At 36.8% G+C, this 9,567-nt stretch overlaps 1 non-coding gene across 1 annotated transcript; it reads right to left on the reverse strand.

Moving 5' to 3' along the window:
• Window positions 1–4,577: 4,577 nt before the first annotated feature.
• LOC126947007 (U7 small nuclear RNA) lies at window positions 4,578–4,639 on the reverse strand. The gene has a single exon (XR_007722862.1). It is a non-coding gene; the product is annotated as a U7 small nuclear RNA (small nuclear RNA).
• Between the last annotated feature and the right edge of the window lie 4,928 nt (window positions 4,640–9,567).

Here is a 9,567-nt window from a genome sequence, read left to right on the forward strand (position 1 = left end):
TAGCAGCGTGAGAATAGACTAATACAGGAAATTGATACCACAGAGAGTGGGGTGCTGCTGTAAAGATATTCGGAAATGTGGAAGTGACTGTGGAACTCAGTAACAGGCAGAGGTTGGAACAGTTTGGAGGGCTCAGAAGACAGAGAAATGTGGGAAAATTTGGAAATTCCTGGAGACTTGTTAGCTGGCTTTGACCAAAATGGGGAGAGCAATATGGACAATAAATTCCAGGCTGAGGTGGTCTCAGATGAAGATGAGGAAATTGTTGGGAACGAGAGTAAAGGTTACTCTTGCTATGTGCAGAGACTGACAGCATTTTGCCCCACCCTAGAGATCTGTGGAACTTTGAACTTGAGAGAAATGATTTAGGGTATCTGGAGGCAAAAATTTCTTAGCAGCAAAGTGTTCAAGAAGTGACATAGCATAAAAGTTTGGAACATTTGCAGCCTGATGATGTGATAGAAAAGAAACACCCATTTTTCTGGGGAGAGAGTCAAGCCCAATGCAGAAATTTGCATAAGTAATGAGGAGCCAAATGTTAATCACCAAGACAATGGGGAAAATGTCTCCAAGGCATGTCAGAGACCTTCATGGCAGACCCTCCCATCAAAGCCCTGGAGGCCTAGGAGGGAAAATGATTTTGTGGGCCAGGCCCCAGGTCACATGCTGGGCCCAGGGCCCCACTGCTCTGTGCAGCCTTGAGACGTGGTGCCCTGTGTCCCAACTGCTTCAACGCCAGCTGTGGCTTAAAGCTCAAGCTTGCTTCAGAGGGTGCAAGCTCCAAGCCTTGGCAGCTTACACCTGGTGTTGGTACTGTGGGAGCACAGAAGACAAGAATTGAGGTTTGAGAACATCTGCCAAGATTTCAGAGGGTGTATGGAAATGCCTTGAGGTCCAGGCAGAGGTAAGCTGCAGAGGTGGAGCTCTCATAGAGAACCTCTCCTTGGGCAGTGCAAAAGAAAAACGGGGTGTCGGAACCCCCACACAGTCCCCACTGGGGCACTGGCTAGTGGAGCTGTGAGAAGAGGGCACCATCCTCCAGACCCCAGAATGATAGATCCACTGATAGCTTGCACTCTGCACCTGGAAAAGCCACAGGCACTCATTGCTAGCCTGTGAAGCAGCTGGTAGCAGGGCTATATCCTGCAAAGCCACAGGGGTGGCACTGCCCAAGGCAGAGGGAGCATACCTCTTGCATCAGCGTGAGTTGGATGTGAGACATGGTGTCAAAGGAGATTATTTTGGAGCTTTAAGATTTAATTACTCCCTTGGTGGATTTCAGACTTTCATGGGGGCCTGTAACCCCTTTGTTTTGGCCATTTTTTTTTTTCCTATTTGAAATGGGTGTATTTATGTAATGCCTGTACCTCCATTGTATCTAGGAAATAACTAACTTGTTTTGATTTTACAGGCTCATAGATGGAAAGGACTTGCCTTGTTTCAGATGAGACTTTGGACTGGGACTTTTGAGTTAATGCTGGAATTACTTAAAACTTTTGGGGACTATTGGAAGGACATGACTGTGTTTTGAAATGTGAGGACATGAGATTTGAGAGTGGCCATGGACATAATTATATAATTTGGCTGTGTCCTCACTTAAATCTCATCTTGAATTGTAGTTCCCATAATCCCCATATGTCATGGGAGGGACCCAGTGAAAGATAATTTAATCATGAGCACAGTTATCCCCCATGCTGCTGTTCTCATGATAATTAGGTTCTCACAAGATCTGATGGTTTTTATAAGAGGCTTTTTCCTCTTTGCTCGACACTTCTCCTTCTTGCCATCATGTGAAGAAGGACATGTTTTCTTCCCCTTCTCCCATGATTTTAAGTTACCTGTGGTCTCCCAGCCAGGTGGAATAGTGAGTCAATTAAACCTCTTTCCTTTATAAATGACCCAATCTCAGGCAGTTTCTTATAGCAGTGTGAGAATGGGTGAATATATTGAGTCTACTTTCTTTCCTCCAAATGCCTTTCTTCTATATTGATTACTGATACTTGGCTTTCCAGCTTCTTGTGGGTAACTGTATGCTCAGCTTTGTATTGATTTTCTCAAAGTGCTCACTCATTCTCATAACTTCAAATATCATCTTCATATGAAGGGCTTCCAAGTCCTTTGCCCAAGCCTCCACCAATGTGTCTTTCCTTTCTTACTTCCAAATTCTGTCTTTCTATTTATCATTCTTCCTGTCTCCATGTGGGAATACTGGAAATAATGTAGATTGTTATTTTATTATATTTATCTAGTCCATGAATTATGCCATTACTTAGGCCCACTCCTTATTCTCTATTCTACTGCTATATTTTTAATCAAGGTCCTACCACCTATCTTGATTGCTATAAAAACATTCAAATTGTTTTTTAAGAGTGCTTTCCCTCCATCAAGCTAGCAAATCCATAATTCTCCTATAACACCACTTTGCTTATACATCTAGGCTTTTGTCACCTAATGATCCATACCTGTAGAATGCATGAGTGAATTGGGAAGCTTAGCTATGCCTCCCTGTGTACCAGATCTTCTCCAGATCTGAGTAATTATAAATGAATATAAACTCTGGCATATCTATTTTTGATCTATTTTTTTGCATAAAATGGGCACTGAAGATAATAAGCAGAAATATCAAAATTTTATAGGAACATGGACACTTAGATGAAAATTAAGTATCTTACTCAATAAACTTTAATTTGTTTTTGCTAATCCCTGCCAAATTCAGTGCTGGCTTATTTCCCTAGTGTAAGTAGAAAAAGATCAGCTAACATTGTTGGACACTTTGGCAGGGTTAAAAATATTTTACATATATATATATATTTATATATTATTTATATATTTATATATGTTTATATAATATTTATGTGTTTGTAACATAGATAGATATATAAGCATATAAATGTTTATTTATATATAAGTATATACATGTTTATTTATTTTTGAGACAGAGTCTTGCTCTGTTGTTCAGGCTGGAGTAAAGTGGCATGATCTCGGCTCACTTCAATTTATTCTTCCTGGGTTCAAGTGATCCTCCCACCTCAGCTTCCCAAGTAGCTGGGACCACAGGCACGCACCACTATGTCCAGCTAATTTTAAAAATTATTTGTAGAAACAGGATCTTACTATGTTTTCCAGGCTGGTTTCAAACTCCTGGACTCAAATGAGCTGACCACTTTGGCCTCCCAACGTACTGGGATTACAGCCATGAGCCCGCATGCCTAGCCTATATTTATTTTTTATTCATGTATTTTAAAGCTTCTTGCAGGTTAATCAGTGACTTTAGAGAGGCCCTTGACTTCCTTATATAATCTTTCAGAGAAATCATGTATTTAATCACAGAAACTTAACAGTAGTGAATTGTAATAGCCAAACCTCAGTTCTTTAACATGTTAAGAGTTTATTATTCATTGATAAAGCATCCAGTGTGGAAATTCAAGCTTGTGTGACTTATTTGCATGACTCAGGAAGCATGGTTCTTTCCTTCTAGTGGCTCCAACATTCCCTAGGGCCTTGGGGTAGTTGCTCGATTCTTTACATCTGTCCGTGAGTGAGAATGATGAAAGAACATGGAGGATTACTTAAAACATTTTAACAACCAGGCCTGGGCATGTCATATAATCAAATGGCTTCACCTAGAGGGATTGAGAAATATAGTTTGTATGCCCAGGATGGGAAAAAATGGGTTTGGTGAACATTGAGCCACTCTCAGTTACAGTTACAGTTACAGATAATGTTAACTTGTCTTCTAAACAATCCGAATTTACACTTTCATTTCTGACTCACGTTTCTAGTTGCCTACATTTCATAGGAAGGAAAATATATCTATTATTTCAACATAAATATCTTGGGCTAGAATAATCAAATTGCCTCCACATGTGTACACTGAACTGATCTGATAGTAATGTTTTTGGTAATGGTAGAGGAGGTTGGGGAGTGAAGAGTATTGAATAAGTTAATAACAAAGTAAATGTGAGCTATGAATAAAATATGGCTGTTGAAAAACAATTTTTGAATTCAGTAAAAGTAGTTTGAACATATATTTGCTATATATGTCTCAAATATTAGTATTTTTTTCTTTTTAAAGATATAACTCACATAGCATAAAATTTACGCTTTTAAAATTTATAATTTAGTGGTTTTAAAAAAAACTGCATAGTTCTAATTCTGGAACACTTTTCATTAGCACAAAAATGAACCCTTGTACTTATCAGCACTCTCCCCAGTTATCTTCTCTCCCTCACCCCTCATAGGGATTTAATTTCATCCGTAGATCACTTAAGGGGCATTGTCATTTTATGAATGTTATCAGTCTTCCACTTTATGAACAGTAGATGTCTTTCCATTTATATAGATGTTCTTTTATTTCTTTTTACTATATTTTGTAATATTCAGTATATAAGTTTTACAATTTCTTTGTTAACATATTCCTAAGTACTTTATTCCTTTTGATGCTATTGTAAATGAAATTGTGTTCTAAATTTTCTTTTCAGATTGTTCTTTTCTCGTGTATCAAAATAAAATTTACTATTTGCTTTTGTATTCTGAAATTTTGGTAAACTCATGTGTGTATGTATGTGTGTATTTTCATGAGTTTTCTGGTAAAAACCTGAAAACCAGCTAGACAAATTCTAAAAGAGTTGTAACATGTATTTGTATATTATTAATTCTAATAGCTTCCTTGTGAATTCCTAGGATTTTCCTGATAAAAGGTTATATCATGTACAGATACAGATAGTTTTATTTCTTCCTTTCTAATTTCTATACCTATTTTTTATTTTATGTTTTTGGTTTTCAATACCATTCTTTATTTTCTTTCCAACAATTTTTGTTTGTTTGTTTGTTTGTTTGTTTTTGTTTTTGAGACAGAGAGTTGCTCTGTCACCAGGCTGGAGTGCAGTGGCACAATCTCATCTTGGCTTACTGCAACTTCCACCTCCCGGGTTTAAGCAATTCTCCTGCCTCAGCCTTCCAAGTAGCTGGAACTACAGGCATGCGCCACGACACCCAGCTAATTTTCGTATTTTTAGTAGAATCGGGGTTTCACCATGTTGGCCAGGATGGTCTCGATCTCTTGGCCTTGTGATCCACCTGCCTTGGCCTCCCAAAGTGCTGGGATTACAGGTGTGAGCTACCATACCCGACCCTCCAACTCTTATTTTACTTCCAGGGAGTACATGTGCAGGTTTGTTACATGGGTAAATTACATGTCATGGGGTTAGCTATACAGATTGTTTTGTTACGCAGGGAGTGAGCATAGTGCCTGATAGGTTGTTTGTTGATCCTAACCCTCATTCCACTATCCACCCATAACTAGGCCCCAGTGTCTGTAGTTCCTTTCTTTGTGTCCATGTGTATAAAAGGTTTGGCTCCAACTTATAAGTGAGAACATGCAGTACTTGGATTTCTGTTTCTGTGTTAATTTGCTTAGTATGAAATGGTCTCCAGCTCCATTCATGTTACTGCAAAGGGCATGATTTCACTTTGTTTTATGGCTGCATAGTGTTCCATGGTATACATATACATTCACTGGTGGACATCTAGGTTGATTCCACCTGTTTTCTATTGTGAATAGTGCTGTTATTAACGTACAAGTGCATGTGTCTTTATGGTAGAACAATGTATATTCATTTGAATATATACCCAGTAATGGGATTATTGGTTGAATTGTAGTTCTGTTTTAAGTTCTTTCAGAAATTTTCAAACTTTTGTACACAATGCCTAAACTAATTTACATTCCCACTAGCGATATATAAGCATTCCCCTTTCTTTGCAACTTCACCAGCATCTGTAATTTTTTGACGTTTTAATAATAGCCATTCTGACTGGTGTGAAATAGTATCTCTTTGTGGTTTTGATTTGCATTTATCTAATGATTAGTGATATTGAGAATTTCTTCATATGCTTGTTGGCTATGTGTATGTCTTCTTTTGAAAAGTGCCTGTTCATTTCCTGTGCCCATTTTTAAATGGGGTTGTTTGTATTTTGCTTGTTAATTTGTTTATATTCCTAATAGATGTTTGATATTAGATCTTTGACAGATGCATAGTTTGCAAATATTTTCTGTCATTCTATAAGTTGTTTGTTTATTCTGTTGATAGTTTCTTTAGCTGTACTGAGGCTCTTTAGTTTAATGAGGTCCCACTTGTCAATTTTTGTTTTTGTTCCAATTGCTTTTGGAGTTTTTTCAATGAAATCATTTCCAGGGCTTATGTACCAAATGGTATTTCCTAGGCTTGTTTCCTAGAGGTTTTAGAGTTTTAGTTTTTACAATTAACTCATTAATCCATCTTGAGTTGATTTTTTTGTATATGGTGTAATGAAGGAGTCCAGTTTCAATATTTTGTATATGGCTAGTGAGCTATCCCACCACATTTATTGAACAGGGTGCCCTTTCTCCATTTCTCATTACTGTTGACTTTGTCAAAGATTCAATGTTTATAGGTGTGCAGCTTTATTTGTGGGTGCTCTACTCTGTTCCATTGGTCTATGTGTCTTTTATTTGTACCAGTAGCATGCTGTTTTGGTTACTGTAGCCTTGTAGTATAGTTTGAAGTCAGGTAATGTGATGCCTCTGACTGTTCTTTTTGCATAGAATTGCCTTGGCTATTCAGGCTGTTTTTTTGGTTTCATAAGAATTTTAGAGTAGTTTTTTTTTTTCTAATTCTGTGAAAAATGTCATTAGTAGTTTGATACAGATAGCATTGAATCTGCAAATTACTTTGGGCAGTATGGCCATTTTAACAATATTGATTCTTTCTATCTATTAGCATGGAATGTTTTTCCACTTGTTTCTATTGTTTGTGATTTCTTTCACCAGTAGTTTGTAATTTAGTCCAATATCTTTGTAGTACATCGATGCAAACATCTTTAAAAAAAACCACAAAAGCAAATCCAACAGCACATCAAAAAGCTAATCTACCATGGTCATGTAGGCTTTATTCCTGGGATGTAATATTTGTTCTAAATATGCAAATCAGTAAATGCGATTCATCAAATAAACAGAACAAAAAACAAAAACCACATGATCATCTTGATTGACACAGAAAAGGCTTTTGATAAAATTCAATATTCTTCCATGTTAAAAGCCCTCAACAAACTAGTCATCAAAGGAACATACCTCAAAATAATAAAAACAATGTATGACAAATCCATGCCAACATCAATTTGAATGGACAAAAGCTGGAAACTTTCCCATTGAGAACTGGAATAAGAGAAGGATGTACATTCTCGCCACTCCTATTCAACATAGTACTGGAGGTCCTAGCCAGAGTAATCAGGAAAGAGAAATAAATGAAGGGCATCCAAATAGGAAGAGAGGAAGTCAGGCTATCTCTCTTGGCAGACAATATGATTTTATACCCAGCAAACCCCATAGTCTCTACACAAAGGCTCCTGGATTTGATAAACATCTTCAGCAAAGATTCAGCATACAAAATCAATGTGTAAAAATTAGTCACATTTCTTTTTTTAGAAAAATTTTATTTTAATTTCTGAGATACACGTACAAGACGTGCAGGTTTGTTACACAGGTAAATGTGTGCCATGGTGGTTTGTTGCACCTATCAACCCATCACCTAGGTATTAAGCTCAGCATGCATTAGCCATTTATCCTGATGTTCTTCCTCCCTTTGACCCCCATAGGCCCTGGTGTGTGTTGTTTCCCTCCCTGTGTCCATGTGTTCTCATTGTTCAGCCCTGACTTATGTGTGAGAACATGCAGTGTTTGGTTTTGTGTTCCTGTGTTAGTTTGCTAAGGATAATGGCTTCCAGCTTCATCCATGTTCCTGCAAAGGAGATGATCTTGTTCCTTTTTATGGCTGCATAGTATTCCATGGTGCATATGTACCACATTTTTAAAAAATTCAGTCTATCATTGATGAGCATTTGGGTTGATTCCGTGTCCATTCTGACTGGCATGAGATGGCATCTCATTGTGGCTTTGATTTGCATTTCTCTAATGACCAGTGATGTTGGTTTTCTTTTCATATGTTTGTTGGTCACATAAATGTCTTCTTTTGAGAAGTGTCTGTTCATGTCTGTTGCCCACTTTTTGATTGGGTCATTTGATTTTTGTTATAAATTTGTTTAAGTTCCTTGTAGATTCTGGATATTAGACCTTTTTCAGATAGACAGATTGCAAAAATTTTCTTTCATTCCGTAGGTTGTCCGTTCACTCTGATGATAGTTTCTTTTGCTGTGCAGAAGCTCTTTAGTTTAATTACATTCCATTTGTCCATTTTTGCTTTTGTTGCAATTAGTTTTGGCATCTTCGTCATAAAATTTTTTCCTGTGCCTATGTCCTAAATGGTATTGCCTAGATACCCTCTTCCAGGGTTTTTATCCTTCTGGGTTTTACATTTATGTCTTTAATCTATCTTGAGTTAATTTTTGTATAGGCTATAGGGAAAAGGTCCAGTTTCAATTTTCTGCATATGGCTAGCCAGTTTTCCCGGTACCATTTATTAAGTAGGAAATCATTTCCCCATTGCTTTTGTCAGCTTTGTCAAAGGTCAGATGGTTATAGATATGTGGTCTTGTTTCTGAGATCTCTATTCTGTTCCCTTATTCTATGTGTTTGTTTTGGTACTATTACCATGCTGTTTTGGTTAGTCACATCAGTGACATCCAAACTGAAAGCCAAATCAAGAATAAAACCCCATTCACAATAGACACACACATGCACACATACACACACGCACACACACCCTAGGAATACAGCTAATCGGGGAGGTGAAAGATCCCTATTATTTATTTTTTTACTTTTTCTTGCCTATATTGGTATAAATTAGAACTTTTCATACTATGTTGAATAGAAGTTGCAGGAATAGACATGATTGTTTTGTTGTTAATATTGGAGGGAAAGGTTTCAGTCTTGCAGTATTAAGTATGATGGTAGCTGTAATTTTTTATGGATGCCATTTAGCAGATTGAGAAGGTTCCTTTCTATACTTAGTTTCTTTAGTATTTTTTAAATTACGAAATGGTGTTGGGTTTTGTGCAATGCTTTTTCTACATCTATTGATATATCATGTAGATTTTGTCCTTTATTCTATTATAATATATTACATTGATTAATTTTACATTAATAAAACCTGGCACTCCTGGAATAAATCCCACTTCATCATGGAGTATAATTCTTTTACTTTGTGGGTTAATTTGATTTGCTAATGTTTTGTTTAGGACTTTTGCATCTATATTAATGGAAATATTGGTCAGTAGAAATTGTTTTTCTTTTCTTTTTTGTCTGGTGTTGGTATTAGGGTAAGAGTAGCCTCATGGGTTGAATTGTAAAATGTTTCCTCCTCTTACATTTTGGAAGAATTTGTAAAGGAATGGTGTGAATTACTTTTTAAACAGTTGTTAGAATTTACCAGGGAAGACATCTGGTTGTAGGTTTTCCTTTGTGGAAAACTTTTTGGTTACTGATTTAATCTCTTTAGTTGTTATTGGTCTACTTAGGTTTTCTCTTTCTTTTTGAATCAGTTTCAATACTTTGTGTCTTTCTAGGAATTTTTCCTTTTCATCCAGGTTATCTAATTTGTTTGCATGTAATTGCTCATAATACTCCCTTGTGAT

This window comes from Macaca thibetana, chromosome X, assembly GCF_024542745.1.
Source record: "Macaca thibetana thibetana isolate TM-01 chromosome X, ASM2454274v1, whole genome shotgun sequence".
NCBI lineage: Eukaryota > Metazoa > Chordata > Mammalia > Primates > Cercopithecidae > Macaca > Macaca thibetana.